We start from the raw sequence: 24,109 nt of genomic DNA on the forward strand, positions 1-24,109 counted from the left end.
CACTCATCTCCCAATTAGCTTAATGTGGCCCTTCTCTTTTCCAGGCATGCCCCACCTCTTCACCAGTAAAATCTCATCAATCCTGGCCCCCTCCCCCATGTCCCCCAGCGCTATGACATATTAGTCTGTCATTATGCGTCCCAGAGTCCTTTTGAACAATGCGGCTAAACCTCTGTTTGCCAGGTTAATGACTATTAGCAAATAATTACGGCGGGCGGAGACAATGGGGGGTGCAGACGCTTTATCCGCCGCTGTTTAGTTTATTTCTTACGTCTCTTAGAATTAATCCCGCGTCAGGCCGTATTTATTAATCTCTCTCGGCTGCTTCTTAATTCATGGCTGTCTCCGTTACGCTGCTGAATGCTGTTTAGTGGCTTTGGATGATGGGGGGGGGGGGGGGGGGGGTCGCGTGTATTCACCTTGCAAATTGCTGACGACGAGGATGAGCAAATGATGGCCTTGTCATGTGCTGGGGCGCAACTGTCGGTTCAAACAAATCAGCCACTTGTGCAATTAGCCGCCGTTTGAGGATCCTTCGGCACGCGCCAATGTTAGGTTGCAGAGTGTGAAGGGATTAACAACATTAACATGCGGACGCCACCAGTAATTAGCCAGCGCACGCCGCGTTCGTGTCCAGGCTGCGGAGAAGCCTTGGCGAAGGGGAAAATGAGCTCGGGACGCACGCCGTTGTTCGCCAAAGTGCTAACATTGCATTCACACATTGAACAGAAACATTAAGCTAAGTTATCCTGTATTCTGCAGACCGGAGCTGCACTGCAAAAAGTCAGTGTTCAAAAACAAGAAAAAAAAATACAAAAATGAGGGGTATTTTACTTGAACTAAGCAAAATGATCTGCCAATAGAACAAGAAAATTTGGCTTGTCAAGACTTTCCAAAACAAGTAAAATTAGCTAACTTCAATGAACCCAAAAATACATTAAAATAAGTATATTCTCTCTAATAACAAGTGCACTTTTCTTGGTTGGAAAAAAAAAAGAGACCTTTTTGCTCAATATGTTGAAAAATATTCTTAAATTAAGTAAATGCTAGTGCCATTATCTTGACATAAAGATATGCGCTCGGCATAATGATTTTTTTTTCATGCTTGAAATAAGAAATGATGACTTTAAAAAAGTAGTTTTATACTTGTGAGTGTTGATGACACAGCTTTGCAACAGTTGATATTCTAGTTTCAAGCATGGTTTACTCAATATAGGTCATCAAATCTCAGCAAGAAGCTGTAATATCTTACTGAGATCATTTAGGACCAAAACCCTTAAAACAAGTAAAACACTAACATCAAATCTGCTTAGTGAGAATAATTATTTTATCAGACAGAAAATAAGCCAATATCACCCTTATTTGAGATATTTCATCTTACTTAGATTTCAGTTTTTGCAATGTGACTGACGGATAGTTTGCAAAGCGCCTGGATTTAAAGTTAAAGCACCACTGATAGTCACACACACACTAGGGCAGGGGTCGGCAACCCAAAATGTTGAAAGAGTCATTTGGACCAAAAATACAAAAACAAATCTGTCTGGAGCCGCAAAAAATTAAAAGCCATATTACATACAGATAGTGTGTCATGAGATATAAATTGAATTAAGAGGACTTAAAGGAAACTAAATGACCTCAAATATAGCTACAAATGAGGCATAATGATGCAATATGTACATATAGCTAGCCTAAATAGCATGTTAGCATCGATTAGCTTGCAGTCATGCAGTGACCAAATATGTTTGATTAGCACTCCACACAAGTCAATAACATCAACAAAACTCACCTTTGTGCATTCACGCACATTACAAAATTGGTGGACAAAAGAAGTGGCATAAAACACGTCCTAGAAAGTCGGAGAACGTTATACATGTAAACAAACTACGGTGAGTTCAAGGACCGCCAAAATTAGTAGGACAAAACGGTGCTCTCCAAATAGTCGAATCAGTGAAGCACGTTTAATATAAACAGTGTGCTTTATAACAATAAGGGAGGTTTGTGTCATGTTTGTCCTCCTACAGAAACCATATTAAAGCAAAAAATATATATTTTTCCCCTTATCTTTTTCCAATTTTCATACATTTTTTAAAAAGCTCCAGAGAGCCACTAGGGCGGCGCTAAAGAGCCGCATGCGGCTCTAGAGCCGCGGGTTGCCGACCCCTGCACTAGGGTATAAGGTTATCCAGGGTAAATCCCACCTAACCTTATCCGTGTCCACACACAACAATGCCACTGTTTAAGAACCCTGCCGTCCGCCGGCGCAACGTGACCTAGTACGCATGCGCGGAAAATGCACACGTCATAGTCACCTCCAGTGTTGCTTTGTGTGCAAGTTCTTAAATGGAACTTATCTGAACAATATCCAGTGTTGTGGTATTTTAATTAACTAATTCATCTGACCAAAACGTGATCAAAAAGTGATAAGCATTTTAACTAGTTGCCAAAATTGACTGTTTTACAAAATAAATAGTTGACAACGAAGTAGAAAACGGGTGGAAATAATGTTTTAGGAACTCACGTGAAAGTTCCACCACTCTTGTCTCCGACTGCTCGGTCTTCGAGCAGACATCGGAGCAAAATATCTCGTAAAAAAATGCCAGAACTAAAATATTTGTCCTCTTCTTTCTTAATCAGTAATTTGCTTCAGAACATGTTACATTTGTTTGCACAAAATCTTTGAAATTGCCACAAATGTGCCAGTACTGAGATGGACTGAAGTGGAAGCCGTGTTTATTTCCATAAACCATGACGCCATGTCCGCTTATGGGTCAGATTGCATTCACATTAGAAATCACTTTTTTTTTTTTTTTTTTTTTTGCAATTTGAACCACCACTAAAAAGATCGGAACTGACTAAAAAATCTGAATTGGACATCCGACCTTGCAGTGTGAACGTAGCCTTAGTGGCATGCCAAAGAATCACCTCAAAAAAGTACAGTGTTTTTTCATTTTTTTGTCAATAAAAATATTTTATAAAAATGCAAACCTTAATGTAGAGTGTTGAAAATAACTTTTTTAAATATATTGCGATAAAATGCATAACCATTTTATTTTTTTTTAATTTTTGGGTGGGAGTGTGTATGCTTTCAATTACTACACAAAATTATGGACAACAAAATAATACAAAAATATAATATACGTTAAGATAATTATAGTTTTTTTTTAATATACGAGATTAAATGTTTAAGGTAATTTTTTTTTTAATTATACATGGCTAAATGTTTTCATATTTTTGTCAGTAAAACATTTTATAAAAAGGCCAACTCTTTAATGTAGACTGGTAAACAATTTGTATTTAATCTAAATAAAAATGCAAATGCATCACCACTTTATTTTGGAGGGGGGGGTCGTGGTTCCAATTAACACACAATATTGTGTACAAAATAATTTTTCATTATATTTTTTGACAATTGACGAATAATTTTTTCTAGATTTAAAAAACGTGCATTTTCATACACACTTCAGTACACATATGTAGCCTATAAAAAGGTTTAAATTAAAATTGCACACATGTAATTGAATATGTTAATAAACTTTAAGATGATTACCTTTTTTATAATATACAAGATTAAACGTTTTAAGATTAAAAAAATATATGCACAAAGGTAAATGTTTCTCAGTAAAAAAAAAATTGATAAAAAGGCAAACTCTTTATTGTGAACTGGTAAAAAATTTTTTTTTTTTTTTTTTCAATAAAATGCAAATGCAAAACCATTTTATTTTTATTTTAAATTTTTTTGGGAGGGGGGTTCATGATTCCAATTAGTACACAATATTATGATTAAAAAAAATAAATATTTTTTTTAATTATTTTTTGATAATTTACACAATTTTCTCCACATTTATAAATTAAAAAACATGCATTTGTATTATCACCATCATATAAGGCACAAAATGCTCCCCCATTACCAACTCGGCCTATTTTTAAACGGCCTCGCTCGGCTCATCCATCTTGGGCGGGCGCATCGGGAGAACGGGTCCTTGCCACTGAGACTAAATTACACCGTGCTCCAGAACGCAATCTACCCCTGTGGCCCGCGGGCTCGCATGGCCGAGAGGATGTTCTTGTTTATGTGGCTACGACAGGAAGTGTGTGTCCCGGTCGTGTGTTCGCCGACTCTTTGCCAAAATAAACAGAGTTGCCATCGTATTGTTATCAAATGCAGCCAGAAGTGCTGCAGACCATCAAAAAGTCTGCGGCAGAGGTAGGCAATCGAACCTGTGACTTAATCACCTCAAAAAAGTACAGTGTTTTATTTTCCTATATTCAAACAAAGTGATGCTGTTCAAACTGTGTAATGTTATATTAGCCAAAAATATTAAATGCACTTGTTAAATAAAAACCTGTGCCTCGTTTTTAATGTATACTCAGGCCTACTACGCTACTGTATTTTATTGTTGGGTCATTGTGGTGGTACTTGGAGAGCCAAGTGTTGGTGTAAAAAGTTTGAGAACCAGTGATTTATTTGGTTCAAAATGTAAAGTGTTTTCACAAAATAATGAAGAGGGCTTAAAAACAAGACCTCAGTTTTGTTTACCGCACCAAATTACGACTCGAAACTCGCAAAACCTGCCAAAGAATCTGCCGTTAGTGACAAGAAGTCAAGCGAAATGTCCGCTACTGCGTGTAATGGAAGACAGCTGCAAGGCGCGCATTGCTGTAATCCTTGACAGACTCTCTCTGCACACCTTCCCAAAGTTTTCGCGCCGGAACCCAGAAGTGCGCCATCATTATCGATCGCCGGGGTTTGTTGGAGTCGGCGTAGCAAACAGACTTTTTGGCAAGACAAAGAAGATGCTGCGGGGTCACGGGCCTGTGATGTGCAGCTACTTAGCATGATCACACAGTGCAAATTTCAACCTCTCTGATTCTTACAAATGTCCTCCACCCACGTCTGGACACGGCTCCTGATTTCCCAGCGGCCCATCACAGGAGAAAGAAAGTCGAGCTAGTTGCTCGCCTCTGACCTCTGACCCACGACGAGGGAGCCAATGGGGGAACAGAGTGCGTCCTGGGAGCTCTTGGCCTCTGATGTGATGGCTCCAGGCAGTGAGCTTTGTGCGAAACCATCCCCCCTGGGCACCGCGCTCGCCACTAGATCCTCTACATTATTCATACGGCCCCCGAGATGGGGTGGGGGGGGGAGACAGGAATATGGAAAAAGGGAAGAGGCAAGGTTCAAGACCTTCTCAGATCACAAGGAACTTCTGCTTAACCTTCCTTGAAGTGACGAACACAAGGATACGGCACTTGTTTTTTTTCCCCCCCTTTTTCTTTTAAGGAACTGGATCTGAGAGACGGGCTCGGAAATCAATGTGGCTTCCCCTGGGGGCCCGCTGGAGATCGCATCCACTGCAAGGTGATTGGTGAATCGATGCGGTTCCCATGCTTCACTTTGCCATTGTGAGAACCCTCGTCTGTCCGTAACGCCCCGGCCACGGTTTTTGTGTGATGGGTCGTCGTGAAGCGAACGTTCCCCTGTCCAGCGCTAACCGCCGAACATTCCGACTGAAGCCACCTCGCTTGGTCATCGATAAACCCTCATGACATTTGGGAGAGGTCATTAGCAGACTGTGCTTTGATTGATTGATTGAAACTTTTACTAGTAGATTGCACAGTACAGTACATATTCCGTACAATTGACCACTTAATGGTAACAGCCCAATAAGTTTTTCAACTTGGGGGCGGCATGGCGTAGTGGGTAGAGGCATGGCGTAGTGGGTAGATCAACCGTGCCAGAAACCTGAGGGTTGCAGGTTCGCTCCCCGCCTCTTACCATCCAAAAATCGCTGCCGTTGTGTCCTTGGGCGGGACACTTCACCCTTTTCCCCCGGTGCCACTCACACCGGTGAATTGAATGATGAATGATAGGTGGTGGTCGGAGGGGCCGTTGGCGCAAATTGCAGCCACGCTTCCATCAGTCTACCCCAGGGTAGCTGTGGCTATGAAAGTAGCTTACCACCACCAGGTGTGAATGATTGATGGGTTCTACATGTAAAGCGACTTTGGGTACTTAGAAAAGCGCTATATAAATCCCAGTTTTTTTTTGTTTTTTTGGGGGGGGTTTTGTCCACGTTAATCAATTCATGTCGTTTATTTCAAACCAAACATGGCGGAAGGGACATTGTATGGAAATATATTCTGCTAATGTGTACAAAGTAATGTTGTCCCGATACCAATATTTTGGTACCGGTACCAAAATGATTTCCAAATAAAGGGAACCACAAAAAATGGCATTATTGGCTTTATTTTAACTAAAAATCTTAGGGTACATTAAACATATGTTTCTTATTGCAAGTTTGTCCTTAAATAAAACAGTGAACCTACTAAAGAACTTGTCTTTTATTAGTAATTTAGACTAATTTAGTCTGCTGACATATGCAGTAACATATTGTGTCATTTTCCATTCTATTATTTTGTTAAAATTACTAAGGACAAGTGGTAGAAAATGAAATACTAATCTACTTGTTAATATCTGCTTACTTTCTCTTTGAACATGTTCTATCTACACTTCTGTTAAAATGTAATAATCACTTATTCTTATCTTCTTTGATACTTTACATTATTTTTGGATGACACCACAAATTTGGGCGGCATGGCGTAGTGGGTAGATCAACCGTGCCAGAAACCTGAGGGTTGCAGGTTCGCTCCCCGCCTCTTACCATCCAAAAATCGCTGCCGTTGTGTCCTTGGGCGGGACACTTCACCCTTTTCCCCCGGTGCCACTCACACCGGTGAATTGAATGATGAATGATAGGTGGTGGTCGGAGGGGCCGTTGGCGCAAATTGCAGCCACGCTTCCGGCAGTCTACCCCAGGGCAGCTGTGGCTATGAAAGTAGCTTACCACCACCATGTGTGAATGATTGATGGGTTCTACATGTAAAGCGACTTTGGGTACTTAGAAAAGCGCTATATAAATCCCAGTTTTTTTTGTTTTTTTTTGTTTAAGTCGGGGTCCACGTTAATCAATTCATGTTGTTTATTTCAAACCAAAAATGGCGAAAGGGACATTGTATGGAAATATATTCTGCGAATGTGTACAAAGTAATGTTGTCCCGATACCAATATTTTGGTACCGGTACCAAAATGATTTCCAAATAAAGGGAACCACAAAAAATGGCATTATTGGCTTTATTTTAACCAAAAACCTTAGGGTACAGTACATTAAACATATGTTGTCCTTAAATAAAATAGTGAACCTAATAAACAACTTGTCTTTTATTAGTAATTTAGACTAATTTAGTCTGCTGACATATGCAGTAACATATTGTGTCATTTTCCATTCTATTATTTTGTTAAAATTACTAAGGACAAGTGGTAGAAAATGAAATACTAATCTACTTGTTAATATCTGCTTACTTTCTCTTTTAACATGTTCTATCTACACTTCCGTTAAAATGTAATAATCACTTATTCTTATCTTCTTTGATACTTTACATTATTTTTGGATGATACCACAAATTTGGGTACCAATCCGATACCAAGTAGTTACAGGATCATACATTAGTCATATTCAAAGTCCTCATGTATCCAGGGACATATTTCCTGAGTTTATAAACATAATCATTTTTTTTAAACGAAAGATGTGATACCAAAAAATATCGACGTAATCATAGTAGTATCGACTAGATATGATCCTGTACTTGGTATCATTACAGTGGATGTTAGGTGTAGATCCACCAATGGCGTTTTACATTTTGACGCCGTTTTTTGTGTCTTTCCAGCTAGAGTTTGAGAGCAAGTTGTAAGAACCGTGTTGTCAGAATCCGCTTCTAAGAAACTAATCCTTGGAAATAACCTTCCAAGTTTCGTTATCACTGGAGGATTAAAGGAAAAGGAATGGCTAAGCATGCTACGAACACACACAATAATCTAGCCGCTATAGGTCCTTTGTAAAGTGGGGGTGATCTATCCAGATGTCTATACTATCGATACCTAGTATTATACTATTATTAGTATAAAAACACTATTAACGTGATTCGATGGATTTTTTTTCTTCTTCTTGTTTTAAAAATCTTTTTTGGGGGCATTTTTGTTATTGGAGTAAGTCACTGGATACAGGACGGCTTTGAGGGAAAACCCCAAATTATTTAAATGGTAGCCAATAGTAGTTTTTCTTTAGTTAAGTTATTGTGCACTAGATACTTTATTTTGTTAAAATAAATTGTGGAGCATTCAATACCAGTAAATTATTTTATCGAATTGACTTTCGTTACTTATAAAACATTTTCACTTCTACGATCTATTGTCTAAGTATCAGATCGGGACTCGAAGTCGGATCAAATCATAGACTTAGATTGGTCAGATCTCTAGTCCAGCGGCTGGTGCCAAAACCCCAAATATTTATACTCCAAAACCAGGAGGGTGTGCCTGGGTAAGGATGGTTTCGCCCTATCGTAGTGAGAAAAACTGTTTTGATCCTAACTGTCAAAGCCAATGAATTTCCCCTCGTTACCATTGAGGTATTGTGTGGCAGAACGATTGCTGTGGATCGACTACTGCCAGTCCAAAATAGTCGAAACCCCCCCCCCAGGCTCATTTCGGCCGCTTGTACCCGTGATCTTGTCCTTTCGGTCATAACCCAAAGCTCATGACCATAGGTGAGGATGGGAACGTAGATCGACCGGTACATTGAGAGCTTTGCCTTCCGGCTCAGCTCCTTCTTCACCACAAGGGATCGATACAGCGTCCGCATTACTGAAGAAGCCGCACCGATCCGCCTGTCGATCTTACGATCCACTCTTCTCTCACTCGTGAACAAGACTCCGAGGTACTTGAACTCCTCCACTTGGGGCAAGATAAAGTGTCTTGCCCATGGACACTGCATCAGTGACTAGGATGGCGGAGAAGCTGGAATTGAACCTGGAAGCCTCAAGTTGCTGGCACGTCCGCTCTACCACCTATTTGAGTCACACCGTCCCAAAACGATCTATCTGGCTAACCTAGCATGATGTCGCTTTGAACGGGACTGTAATGTTTCAAAGTCTTTAGGATATCTTGAGGCCCTGACATGGTTAAAAACAGCTGACTTGATCATTTACTATAAAAAAAAAAAGGAAAAGAACCTTTGTCGGTGTCTTAACCTTTTTGGGGCCCAACTATTCCACTCCAGAGGATCCTAGGGCCCACTCAAATATTTGCACTGAATTAGTAATTTTACCTAACCTACTTACAGTTTGACAGGATAAAACGCACGTGTTAATCACAAAGGTAATTATCAAGGCTTAGGTCAGGCTGATTACAAAGATACAGTAAATACTAATCAAATAAATACATGGCAAAAGAAAGGAAACTGGTGAAAAATAAATGTACATACAAATATGCAATGCTAAAAAAAATACATTTTAACTAATTGAATAATAAATAAAAAACAAGACATGTTTCTTAAATAAACTGTCGATAGAATTTAAGTACAAATGAAAACACAGCTTTACCACTTTAGTCATATTTTTTGTGCTCAAACTTTTCTGACTTTAGCTCCTGTTTGTTTGAGATTGTCATTACTGCCACAAGTGGTGGAAAAGTGTATTACAACTGCGTACTACCACAGCTTTTTTGGCGACCCTCTAGGGGGCGCTCACAGCCCATTAATGTTTAAGAAATCACTACTTTAGGTCCGTTAACGCCCACACGCTACGGTAGAGACTCAGGCTGGCCTGGTTCAAACCATACCGTACCGTACTGTGACGGACTGAACGGTATGGCCAACGAGGGAAAGAAGCGTCAGCGTAGAGAAGCTGCTGGGCTCTCAGTCAACCAGTTGTGGTTAAAAATTCATGGCTTGTGTGTTAGTTGTTAGGCGCTAAGGGCACACCAATCGACCACAGGAAGATTTATGGTCTGGTTGCAGACCGTGAAGATGGTGGGGCGGATAAGTCACGGTCTACCCTTGCCTATTATCCAGGTGGCCTCGGGTAAACTTTTCCCTCCGAGTTGTCTTCTTTCATTATCTGTAACAGAGTAAATCTGTCATTTGGGGGAAGAAAATACATCGAGGTTTCCAAACGTCTGATTCATCTGACCCCTCCGACCTGCAGCATATCGCCGCCATCCCTTTTTTTTTGTTTTGTTCTGAAGCCATCCCTCGGCATCTTTAAAAAGTGGAAAGGACAGTCGTTTGGACACCGCCCAGCAGAGATGCAGATGGACAGCACATGGAAGCCATTCCAGGCCCCCGGTGTAGCAGCGCTGAACGATCCTGCAGAGTTCACAACCGGACCCGACTCGCTCGCAGCGCTTTCCAATGGGAGTCTGTTCTCAACTGATGTATTGATCCCCCTCACCCCCCCCTTGCTCGGCGAGCTTACCATGTTCCCTTTTTTGTTTTTTTAGTGTAAAACTCAGTGGACCAGGAGTTGAGCCAGGGGGAATGCCTGAGAGAAGGTGGGAGCGCCTGATGGTTCCCATTAATTGAGGATGATTCGTGTGATGTGCCGGGCTCTTGGAGCAGCAGCCAGGTCTGTCGCGGGGGCCTGCCAGACAGATGCGGGGGCCCCCACCACCGCCCCCGGAGGCTGGATAGAGGGCAACGAGGCGTCTAAGGGATGGGCTGTGCTGGTCGACAACCTGCTTTCCTCGGCCCCTCCCCGCCTCCTCGTATCAACGTCTCCTTTGCCCTCATTTTTTTTTTTTGCACGGAGCCTCTGCAAGAGTTCTGCAGTGAAACATGCAACAGAAGCCTCGCAAGTTCCGTGTGACCAAGGGATGGAGGGGAAAGTTTCGGGCACTCCCCGGTGTGGAGCGCATGCAAGAGGAATAAGAGAATAAGCTAATGGACTCTTTACTTAATGTGATCAGAGGCGTTATTGACATGCTGCCAGGAAGATGCAGGACCATTAACTGGAGTCTGGAGTCTCACTCGTATTCCACTACATGGCTGGCTCACAAGGGCTTGGGGGCGCCCCCAAAGGAGCCCCAGTCTGTCATGTTAATGATACAGAATCAGAATCAGCTTTATTGTCATTACGCAAGGTAACGAGATTGAGGCCATTCCATACAGTGCGATGTGTGCATGCTAGAAAAACAATGTGCAAATATATAAAAATATAAAAAATGTAGAAGTGCAATGAATATGGTGTGAAATGAATATATACATGGAAAAAAAACACAAAAAAAACAGGGTGGTTGGTGGAATGGGTTATTGCACCGAAGAGAAGGCAGTTATGAGGGACAATGGGGCAGTCCGTTCAGGATGGTTATGGCCCTGGGAAAGAAGCTGTTTTGTTTTGGTTTTAATGCACCTGTAGCGCTTCCCAGAGGGCAGCAGGTGGAACAGGTGTTGGGGTTGAAGTTAAAGGTTTCAGCAAATACTTAGACACTCATTGTTCTGATGACTTTTACCTGAATAAGGTACTTCATTTGACGTACGCACATTTAAACTAGTCCATCTCTTTGTGGAACGAGGAAGCATAGTTTTTTTTTTATTACCATGTGAGAAGAAAATATTTATAATAGCACGGTGGTATTTAATTTCTATTAATAAGACATGTTGGTTTTATTTTAGTTTGTTTTAGTTTTGTAAAAAATGTCACATTCATTTTTGTAAATATTTCATTGTCAGTATGTATGTAATTTGTGCACATATGTATACGTAAAATTAGCTCTACACATGTATTTAGATACATTAATATACTTTAAGAATTTTTTCTTTAACAATGCAAGGCTGAATGTTTTCATATTTATGTAATTTAACACATTTTATGAAATTAAAAAAAACTCTTTAATGTAGGCTTTTAAAATACATTCTTATTTTTGCAGTAGAATGCATGAACACATGGTCATCTATTTTTGGCCAAGGTGCTCATGGTTAATACACAATATTATGTACACATGTATTTTTCACATGATATTTTTTGATAATTGACAAATCATTTTCTCAAGATTTACAAATTAAAAACATTTTCATACACTTATGTACACATATGAAGGTAAAATCAATAGTTAGACTATGAACATTTTTAGAAATAGAATTCTACACATGTATTTTGATTTATTGATGTACTTTATCTTTTTTTATAATTACAACATCAAATGGTGAATGCTTTTTTAATATACAAGGCTAAACATTTTCATTTTTTTGTCAATGAAAATATTTTATAAAAATGCAAACCTTAATGTAGAGTGTTGAAAATAACTTTTTTAATATATTGCGAGAAAATGCATAACCTTTATTTTTGGGTGGGAGTGTGTATGCTTTCAATTACTACACAATATTATGGACAACAAAATAATACAAAAATATAATATACGTTAAGATAATTATAGTTTTTTTTTAATATACGAGATTAAATGTTTAAGGTAATGGTTTTTTTTTTTTTTTATTATACATGGCTAAATGTTTTCATATTATTGTCAGTAAAACATTTTATAAAAAGGCCAACTCTTTAATGTAGACTGGTAAACAATTTGTATTTAATCTAAATAAAAATGCAAATGCATCACCACTTTATTTTGGAGGGGGGATCGTGGTTCTAATTAACACACAATATTGTGTACAACATTTTTTATTATATTTTTTGACAATTGACGAATAATTTTTTCTACATTTAAAAAAACGTGCATTTTCATACACACTTCAGTACACATATGTAGCCTATAAAAATGTTTAAATTAAAATTGCACACATGTAATTGAATATGTTCATACACTTTAAGATGATTACCTTTTTTATAATATACAAGATTAAACGTTTTAAGATTAAAAAAATATATGCACAAAGTAAAAAAAAATGGATAAAAAGGCAAACTCTTTATTGTGAACTGGTAAATGTTTTTTTTCTTCAATAAAATGCAAATGCAAAACCTCATTTTATTTTTATTAAAAAAATGTTTGGGAGGGGGTTCATGATTCCAATTAGTACACAATATTATGATTAAAAAAATATATATTTTTTAATTATTTTTTGATAATTTACACAATTTTCTCCACATTTATAAATTAAAAACACATGCATTTGTATTATCACCATCATATAAGGCACAAAATGCTCCCCCATTACCAACTCGGCCTATTTTTAAACGGCCTCGCTCGGCTCATCCATCTTGGGGCGGGCGCATCGGGAGAACGGGTCCTTGCCACTGAGACTAAATTACACCGTGCTCCAGAACGCAATCTACCCCTGTGGCCCGCGGGCTCGCATGGCCGAGAGGATGTTCTTGTTTATGTGGCTACGACAGGAAGTGGCGCCCGGGGTCCCGGTCGTGTGTTCTCCGACTCTTATGCCAAAATAAACAGAGTTGCCATCGTATTGTTATCAAATGCTGCCAGAAGTGCTGCAGACCATCAAAAAGTCTGCGGCAGAGGTAGGCAATCGAACCTGTGACTTAATTTTTATCAAAGCGGAGGACTGTGGCGAGAGCGCTTGGACGGCGGGGGTCATCCGAGACCACAAAACGCACTCAGCAGATGTTTGATCCATCCTCGGCACATCTGGAGCTCAGCACACTCAATCTATTTCACTCCACTTCTCCTTTTTAGATTTTCATTGTTCCTCACGGTCCACTAAACTCCGCACCTCCCCACCCCCCGCCCCTCTCCACTCCTCGCGGCCCACAAATATTCATCCATCATCATTCATTTGAAGAGGAATTTTTGGACATACTGTATATACTTTTCTTTTGCACGGGATTTCAACCGCTTCGTGTCCGCTAGGGCTCCCGACAAGCCGGTGTCACTATGGATGTGACTTGAATTCCTATTTCATTATTATTATTATTGTGCATAGACGTCCGGAGGTCTAAGCGCAGACCACTAGCTGCAAACGGCGCGTGCGAACGTGACGACAGGACGGCCGACTCCCCTCCGCGCAATTTCCTTCAATAAACCTCAACTCGGTGACCCGGCGGCAGCTCGCCGGTGGGCTCGGGGTATTTTTCTTCTGTCAGCGGGCCGGTCGGGCCACACAATGTCTGGGCCTGGCCTCTGTGACACCAGGGTGTTGGTGGGAAGTGGTGGGCCGCTCTTGTTTGTTCAGAGGAGAGGCCTCGGAGCCACCAGAAGATTAGCACGGCAGGACATTGCTCGTACGTGTGTGGGACCCTTTCCAACAATGGAGCCTGTGGTCAGACAAATTATCCAAATATGTTGGCCTGTTCTTTCACCTTCGTCATTATCTTCTTCTTTATGCTCTACTTACTCTTTGAACCACATCTAAACTACTGTAATGTCATCTGGTGTAACACCTTCCCTAGCTACTAGAGATGCGCGGATAGGCAATTATTTCATCCGCAACTGCATCAGAAAGTCGTCAACCATCCGCCATCCACCCGATCTAACATTTAATCAGAACCGCATCCGCCCGTTGTTATATATCTAATATAGACGATGCAAGGCATTAGTGAGGTTATAAAGCTTTTGCCTGTTAAAGAAAGGAGACTGATCCAATGCAGCACAGACATCCGCGTGCCACGCTGTCACGGCCCAGACGCACACCAGCGCGCAATCATATGGGAGCCGCGCTGAGCGCACCTCCAAGCGCGTCTCGCTGCCGGCGACGGCCGGGTATGGGCCCGACGCTCCAGCGCCATCCATTTTCAGGGCTAGTTGTTTCGGCAGGTGGGTTGTTACACACTCCTTAGCGGGTTCCGACTTCCATGGCCACCGTCCTGCTGTCTATATCAACCAGGGTGAGCCCCACCCCTTTCGTGAGCGCACTGCGCGCGGAGTGACCCCTGTTACGCGCCCCCGCCAACAGGGGTGGCGGGCAGGTAAGCTGCGCGGGCGGAGCGCGCGGAGTGACCCCTGTTACGAGCCCCCGGCCACGGGGGTGGCGGGCAGGTAAGCTGCTTACATGCTGCGCGTGACGCCGGCCGCGGCGAAGGCGGACGAGGCGGGGTGTCGGTGCGGTGGGCGCGGTGGTGACCCTGGACGTGCGTCGGGCCCTTCTCGCGGATCGCCTCAGCTACGGCTCCCGGTGGGGCCCTCTCGGGGGAAGGGGCCTCGGTCCCGGACCCCGGCGAGGCGTCCCTTCTCCGCTCCGTAAAAGTGTCCATCTCTTCTTTCTTTTTTTCTTCTGTTGTGGCATATGCTGCAGGTGCCTGCTCGTTTTTCGTATGTGGGTAACAACATTTAACTATGTATATATATTTCCGAATTGGTTTAACTGCCACCCGCCTAAATCTATTTAAAATCTTTTTTTTTTTTATTTCAACCGCCCGACCCGACCCGCGGATAAAATCTAATTTTTTTTAATTTCATCCGCCCGATCCGCGGATAATCCGCGGACTCCGCGGTTGTGCCCGCAAACCGCGCATCTCTACTAGCTACCTTCACAAATTACAATCCATGCAAAAGAAAATCATACGGGCCCTGTCATGGTCCAAGTTTAATGCCCCCACTCGACATCTATTCCATAATTATCATCTCTTAAGACTGACAGAGTTCAGTATTTATCACAATGCTTGTCTAACCTATCAAGTCATCCACAGGCTCAATCTCAGGCTCTGTAGCTTGGTTCTTAACTATCGTCCCCAGCATGCCCACAATACTCGTAACTTTGACCTGATATCAGGTAAACATCATCTACTGGCTTGTACTGCTCGAAGTGTTGTATGCAGGGGACCAAAGATTTGGAACCGGCTTGATGAGAGCCTCAGGATGCTGTATTCATTCTCCAACTTCAAAAAGAAACTGAAATCTTACCTATTAACCACCTAGCTCTAATGCCTCATGTGGGGTAGATATGGCGTCACATTAGTGCCAAAAATCCGAGCGCATAAAAACTGTTATCACGCGCTGATTCTCCACTTCGTGCGCGCGCGCGACACCCTTTTGCGCGCTCTCTGTGTACTCTTGGCATCTCTCCTCGCGCTGTCATGTTTCTTTTTGGCACTTTGCTATGCTTAGACGGCCCCTCCTTTCTGATTGGCTGTGAGCATTTTTCATATGACCAATCATTCTCCAGCGTAGCAACGTTGTAGCCATCTTACCTCGGACATCTAGCCTCAATCATTACATTGATGTCAATGGTACATGTACTAATTAAATTACCATAACTTGCTCGATTTTCGACCAATTTACAAACGGTTTGCCTTGTTACAAATCTTATTACATGTAGATATGACATAGGATGCTGTACCTGTTGAAATGACCTCTTTCGCTTTAAAAAAAAAAAGACTTAATTGTGCAACATAGTTGTGTAAGGGTCAGTGTTAGTCAGTTCTCTGATTATTTTAAACTGTTTCAGAATACATTATTAAAAGCTATTTTTAACATTTTAAAAACAAAATTCAAAGATTGTTTCATTAATTTTATGGCTGAATCAAAAGAAATTCCATAAATTAGAAAACAAATGTTCAAGAAAAAGTGAAAATATAAAATAATGTTATGATTGGATGTTATTGCTGGTGGACCAGTTCTGGCTGAAAGATGTGATTATGGTGTTTGTTGTCTTATTATTTATTTGGGTCACATTTTGTATTACCCTGTATTGTGTTTATGTGGTATAAAATAACCTTCATCAGCGCGCAACATTTTTTTATCCACTTCTTCCTCCGTAAATCTTGATACATATTGACGATGACCCGCCCTGCTATACTTCTGATTGGCTCTGAGCATTTTTCAGCATTTTTCGCCTGACCAATCAGAAAGAAGGGGCCGTCTAAGCATACCCGCCCCCAAACTGCCAAAAAGAAACATGACAGCGCGAGCAGAGATGCCAGGAGTACACAGAGAGCGCGCAGAAAGGCGTCGCGCGCGCGCGCAAAAGGGAGTCGTGCGCGCGCACGAAGTGGAGAATCAGCGCGCGATAACAGTTTTTATGCGCTCGGATTTTTGGCACTAATGTGACGCCATAGGTAGACTACTGTTGGGTTTTGCATGGTTGAATGAATGTATGTATGTATGTGTATACTTGCTTTAATATTCCTATTTTGTGTTTATCATATAGCGTTTTTGTGTTTGGCACCATGTTTCCGCATTCCATGTATATACTGTCCTCTGGACCCCCTGCCAAAAGCTTCTTCTGGCTTATTTGGGGGACCCTTTCACTTACCACCATCCTTAAATGATATTCACTACTATTGTAATTGTTATATGGTATTGTGAATAAACTTGAAACTTGAAGACTTGAAGGTTTAGGGATGGGTACTTGTCACATTTGAACTGATACAGGGCCAATTTGCGGTACTTTTGTGTCTGTGTGTGTGTTCACGTGGTAAAATATGTTAATATCTTCTCTTCTTACGGTCTCATTTGCAAGTATTATGTAGTTGATCTTTCTGTGTGGAGTTTGCATGTTCTCCCCGTGACTGCGTGGGTTCCCTCCCACCTCCAAAAACATGCACCTGGGGATAGGTTGATTGGCAACACTAAATTGCCAATCGGAAGGTGGCCCGATATAAGCTTTAGACTTCATCATACACAAATACAAATAGACGGAGTAGACATAGAAAGGGTAAAAGAAACTAGATTTTTGGGAGTATTAATAGATGATCTAATGAACTGGAAATCTCATATACAAAACATACAACATAAGGTGGCAAAAAACATTTCAATAATGAATAAAGCAAAATATGTCCTGGGCCAAAAATCACTACATATTCTCTACTGCTCGCTAGTGTTACCATATCTGAGTTATTGTGCAGAAATATGGGGAAATAACTACAAATGTGCGCTACATTCACTAACCGTGTTACAAAAAAGATCAGTTAGAATAACACATAATGTTGGATATAGAGAACACACAAACCCTTTATTTATTAAGTCAGAAATATTAAAGTTAGGTGATTTGGTAAAATTGCAAACAGCTAAAATGATGTACAAAGCAAACTATAACCTGCTACCAAAGAATGTACAACAATTCTTCTCAACTAAAGAGGAGAAATATAACCTTAGAGGAAAAAAATAATTTAAAACATTTTTATGCACGTACAACACTTAGAACTTTTAGCATATCAGTATGTGGAATTAAATTATGGAATGGATTAAGTGAAGAAGTTAAAAATTGTACTGATATGATCCAGTTTAAGAGGTTGTTCAAAATAATAGTGCTTACAGAGTACAAAAAAGAAGAATTATGAGAAATACTTTCAACCTTATTGAAAATAAGATATTCTTCATCTCAGTATGTTAATAATGACTGAATTAATTAATTAATTACATATTACAAAACTGTTGTTTACTAATTCATAAATGTTATTTTATTATATAAAAAGGTCAGTAAATGATTCTATATACTTGTAAACGCTTTGAAGTGGGAAAGGGGTAGGATTAAATAAGCTTTGCTTCTTCCTACTCCTTTTCGGGCATGATGTAAAATGAAATGATGTGAAATTGTGTGATGTATTATGATGCAAGTGTGTTCATGTTCGAAATAAACTAAAGAAAGACTTTGATTGCAGTTGCAATTCCAAGACGTTAGATGGCAGTAGTGTATAAACTACAGTGTGTAGCCGTAACCAGGAAGTAGTCTTTGCCGTTAAGTTGAATGTGCCTGTCTTGTCTGTTGAGTCTGTAACCTATACGTGCTACAAATCAATGTCAAATATATAGGGTGTTATGGGCTAGGAACAGAAGACTAGAGTTCCGACTCGGAGAGAGAAGGCAGAGACTGAATTTGCGGTATGGTTGGCACCGTGTATTAAATAATTAGTGATGGACAGCATATATATATATATATATATATATATATATATATATATATACACAACAATGAGTTGAATGGCCATTCAACGTGAGAGCAGTTCGAAAGAAAACAGTTACTACCGTATTTTCCGCACTATAAGGCGCACCTAAAAACCACACATTTTCTCAAAAGCTGACAGTGCGCCTTATAACCCGGTGCGCTTTATTACGATTCATTTTCATAAAGTTTCGATCTCGCAACTTCGGTAAACAGCCGCCATCTTTTTTCCCGGTAGAACAGGAAGCGCTTCTTCTTCTACGCAAGCAACCGCCAAGGAAAGCACCCGCCCCCATAGAACAGGAAGCGCTTCTTCTTCTACTGTAAGCCACCACCCGCCCCCGGAAGAAGAAGAAAAAACGCGCGGATATCACCGTACGTTTCATTTCCTGTTTACATCTGTAAAGACCACAAAATGGCTCCTACTAAGCGACAAGGATCCGGTTCATAAAAAGACGCAATCTCTCCATCCGCACACGGATTACTACCGTATTTCACAGCAACTGATATTCCTGTGAACCGCACTGTGGAACGGGAGCACGTACGGTGAATATTCGCACCACAGGGAATGAGAAGTCATCCTTCACTGTGGTTCTAGCTTGCCATGCTAACTTCCACCCATGGTGATATTCAAAAGGAAGACCTTGCCAAAAGAGACCTTTCCAGCCGGCGTCATCATAAAAGCTAACTCGAAGGGATGGATGGATGAAGAAAAGATGAGCGAGTGGTTAAGGGAAGTTTACGCGAAGAGGCCGGGTGGCTTTTTTCACACAGCTCCGAAGGCGAACACACCTTCACTAAGACGGGCAGACAGCGCCGGACGACATACGCCAACATTTGCCAGTGGATCGTAAATGCCTGGGCAGATATTTCGGTCACAACTGTGGTCCGAGCTTTCCGGAAGGCAGGATTCACAGAACAACAGCGACACTGACTCCGATGACTTCGACGAGACGGAACCGGCCATTTTGGATACCACGCTTGCGCAACTTTTCAATTCGGACACCGAAGACGAAGAATTCGAAGGATTTACGAATGAAGAATAACTTCAGAAGGTGAGCGCTATGTTTATTTTGTGTGTTGTGACATTAACGTTCGAGCAACATTATGTTGCTATTGCTCTACACCATTTTGAATTTTACTATGTTTGTGATTGCACATTTGCGTACATTTTGGGACAGAGTTGTTAGAACGCTGGTTTTCAATATATTATTAAAGTTTGACTGAACTATCTGACTGTTTTTTTGACATTCCCTTTAGCGCAGCGTAGGCGCGGCTTATAATCCGGGGCGGCTTATTGGTGGACAAAGTTATGAAATATGTAATTCATTGAAGGTGCGGCTAATAATCCGGTGCGCCTTATAGTGCGGAAAATACGGTATATACATTAGGGGTGTAACGGTACGTGTATTTGTATTGAACCGTTTCGGTACAGGGGGTTCGGTTCGGGGGTGTACCGAACGAGTTTCCACACGGACATATTAAGTAGCGTACCGCACGCTGTGTAAACAATGCAAACCGAGGCACAACACACGGCATGCTAGCAGCGACCGGGCTAGGACAACATGCAAAAGCCAGAGCTGGAAGACCCTCCTGCCTCGTTAAGATCTCCCGTTTGGGAACACTTTGGCTGCGCGATACGACAATGGAGGACGGAGGTTTGCCGACATTGTTCAGCAGCTGCTTCTGACAACACGTCAAACATGCTAACCCATTTGAAGCGTCACCACCGCATTCAAGCAGCCTCTCCTCGGCGAGTCAGGCAGGGCTAAAGCAATAACAAATGTTTTTATAGGAGCAGATTTAAAACCGTATTGCATTAGAAACTAGATTTTGAGCCACTTCTATGGTTGAAGAACAATGAGCCCATATATCCTCTTACTGCCAAGTTAGCCAGGCTGGGGGGGAGAAAAATTAATCTGAGGCTGAGTTGACTTGAAACTGTTTAATGTTGCACTTTTTATGTGTAGAAGGAAAGTTTTGTCATTTTATTTAATCTGAGTAACAACTTGAGGCAGTTTAATGTTGATTAACTTAAACAAGTTGAAAAACTTATTAGGGTGTTACCATTTAGTGCTCAATTGTACGGACTATGTACTGTACTGTGCAATCTACTAATAAAAGTCTCAATCAATCAATCAAAAAAAGCACTTTATATGTAGAAAAGTTTTGTTAAGAAACCATTCTGAGCCTTATATTATTTAGTTTTTATTTGATATATGTTGACCACATTAACCCTGGCAACGGACCCTGTGTGTATATGTATGTTATGCCATTGTTTACACATTTGGTAAATAAATAACCAAAACATCATACCTGCCAACTACTCCGGTTTTCCCGTAATTAGTACGGTTTTCAACAACCTATTCCGGGTTACGGTTGCAGTGATAAAAAATACGGTTTTTCATTAATTAAAAAAAAAAATGTTTTAAAAAGTTTATTTCACGAAATCGCGTAACAACAATGACAATCGACACTGCTTCCCGTAACTTCCTATCGAGCCATTCCGAATGCCATGCGCGAGGCTATTTATAGCACCGCTGCAAAGCACGAGGCACCAGTTGCCATTGTTTCCAAACGAGCGAACGATCATGGAATCAGCCGGAGAAAAATCGCATACGAGTCTTAAACCGAAAAGAAAACTGCAGTCATTCCGTGAAGAATATTCAAAAGCCTATCCGGGAATAATTATCCGTTCCAAAAAGGGTGAAAACTAGGCGAATTGCACCTTGTGCAGACACGATTTTTCGATCGGACACGGAGGAATTAGCGATGTAAAAGACCACGTTGGGACAAAAAAACACAAGTCTAATGCCGTTGCTAGCGATACAAGTGGAAAACTTTCAACGTTTTTCGTCGCCCAAACAGATTCTTTGGATGTGATAAATGCCGAAGTTTTATTTACGGAGGCAATAATTGAGCAAACAAAAAGGTAATGCCACCAATGTTATCTATTGGAATTGTTTAGTACTGTTATACTGTTAAAAGTGTTTATACTATTTATGCTTTCAAGTCCAAGTTGAACAAATCTTGTTAAATGTTGACAGCATAACTACCAAAATACAGAAGTATGTCCTTAATATTTTTGCAGTGCTATTTCTGTTGAAAAGTTCAAATGATTACATTAGAGATGTGATGTGCCACTTTTCAAGTGTCTGATGGCTTAAATTAATTTTCATTAATTTTTCATATTTTGAATTCTTTTGAAAGGCTTACAAAAAAACGTAATTCCATGCTATTGACAGGACTATTAATTTTAATGAAGTTAGCTTACCATGTTTACAGTATGATAATTGTGATAGAAATGTGAATTTTAGGCACAGAATATTTTTTACAATTGAACAAGGCAGTAGATTATACAAGCTTGGACAGAAAGTTAATGACACCAATTTTCTTTTTAATGGAATTGTTTAGTACTGTTTACCATTTGTTTACTGTAAAAGTTGTTTATACTGTTTATACTTTCAAATAACAAATTGAAGTCTTGTGAAAGGTTGACAGGATAATTGGCATTAACTGTGAAAATAATTTCAAACTATTGAAGTTAGCTTACAGAATAAACATGTCAATCAACCCATATGATTTTTGCTGTAATATTTTTGTTTTGAAAAGTCACTGTGACTGATAGAAAAGTGATGGTTTTAGCAACATTTTAACCTGTCTGAATGCTAATAATCATTTTGCGTCGGGGGGCGAAGGAACCCCCCACCAGGACTTTGTCCTGGACCTACCGGGGCCTGCGGCCCCTGGACCCTGGCTACTAGGTTTTTCTGATTTCAAAAGTTGGCAGGTATGAAACATTTATATTTTGTTGTTTTCTTACTGTACCGAAAATGAACCGAACCGTGACCTCCTAAACCGAGGTACGTACCGAACCGACATTTTTGTGTACCGTTACACCCCTACCTACAAGTGATTGTTTTGATATTGTTGTTAAAGGCCATCAGTGTAAAACAACACGCCTGCAGATGACTCTCTAGGCACGTCCTGCCTCTTTGGGTGTGTGTAACGCTACCTCCCCGTGTTTGCGTCTGGCTGGCAGCGCCGTGCAGTGTATTGCTATTGATCCTTGCAGCCTTGCGGTCGTCAGGGTTCCTGTCAGCCATCGAAAAGGAGAAAGAGAGGGAGGGCGCGTATGGCGCGGCGCCTATACCCCTCTGCGCCCTTTTGTGTAGCGCTACAAGCTAAGCGGCCATCACAGAAACTCAATACAAGGCCGGCTGCGGACGAGCACCGCTCTAGTCGTACTACGAGGTCCCGCGAGGCTTCCGAGTCAATTTAGCGTCGGGGTAGCGTCTCACCTTGAGGACCTGTTGCCGGCCTAATATGTCACGCTAATACGTCTTCTCCGTATCGTCTACAAGACTGGGAGAGCATCCCAGATGCAATAAGTATGGATTTGCTAATGTCTGCATCTTGTTAGAACAGGGGGGGTTGCCGGTGATGGTAATGGCCTCTAACAGGGTGTCTGGCTGTGGCTTTGAGGTGCGATGGGGTGAGGCTGGTCCAGGGGCTTCTGGGAATTCTAAGCAGCTCTGGGAAATTTTGCTTAAGGGGAAGGAGAGACAACATTTAGAGAGAGGTTCAGGAGTTAGGCTATCGACCGAGCTGCAGGTGCGCTGGTTAAAGGTCTTGAAGGCCTCGCACCCGGCCGGCTGCTAATGCTACACGCTAACTCATTGATTTGTGTTCTTGCGCCACAGCTTGTCTCCAAGTCAACTTCATGGTCTGACACCGGAGGAGGAAACTGGAGGCGACAGCTCTCAGGAAGGCGAGAAGGTGAGCGGGTGTTTGAACGAGGGTAGGGGGGGTTGCAATTAAGAATACGGAGAAACCTATAAACTCCCAACAATGTGGAACCGCTTCTTGGAGAATCTGGCAATTTGACCTGATAAAGATGAGTTTTTGTCTTTCACCAACATTTCCAAAAAAGTTTTGAACTTAAACGGCATGATAGGATCACAAAACTAGCGTTTGTAGCAATAAGAATTGCTTGTATGTGTGTTGTTCTTACCAGGAGGGTTTAGAGCAGGGGTGCTCATTACGTCGATCGCGAGCTACCGGTCGATCGTGGCGGGTGTGTCTGTCGATCACCAGCCAGGCATTAAAAAAATAGTCCTAAAAATGAGCGATCATAAATCTTCACTATGACGTCACTTTCGTCACTTGATTGACATTCACGGCACCCGAGGGTCTTCTGAGATGACGCTGGCTGCTGCCAGCTCATTAAAATTACCGACTGGAAGGCGAGAAACACTTTATTTCAACAGACTCTGGCGCCGTACCTGTCGTCAAAACTCCAAAGACCTTGCGCTAACAAAATAAGAGTCTCAGAAAGCTGGCGTGCAAAAGCTAGCAAGCTACGGAGTTTGCCGACAATGTATTTCTTGTAAAGTGTATACAAAGGAGTACGGAAGCTGGACAAATAAGATGCCAAAATCCAACCACTTTCATGTGGTATTGGACAGAAAGGAGGACTTTTTTTCTCC

At 41.3% G+C, this 24,109-nt stretch overlaps 1 protein-coding gene across 3 annotated transcripts in view; it reads right to left on the reverse strand.

The window, feature by feature from the left end:
• bnc2 (basonuclin zinc finger protein 2) overlaps positions 1-24,109 on the reverse strand; it is a 639,658-nt gene that overhangs the window by 35,072 nt on the left and 580,477 nt on the right. Inside the window, exon 1 of one of the 3 annotated variants that reach the window (XM_061922939.1) lies at positions 1,787-3,537. The exons of the other annotated variants lie outside the window; for them this stretch is intronic. The gene's annotated coding sequence lies outside the window, so the exon portion shown is untranslated. Of the gene's footprint in view, positions 1-1,786; positions 3,538-24,109 lie in introns of those variants that run through there. 3 annotated transcript variants of the gene reach the window in all.

The sequence above is a fragment of the Nerophis lumbriciformis genome, linkage group LG27 (assembly GCF_033978685.3).
Source record: "Nerophis lumbriciformis linkage group LG27, RoL_Nlum_v2.1, whole genome shotgun sequence".
Classification (NCBI taxonomy): domain Eukaryota; kingdom Metazoa; phylum Chordata; class Actinopteri; order Syngnathiformes; family Syngnathidae; genus Nerophis; species Nerophis lumbriciformis.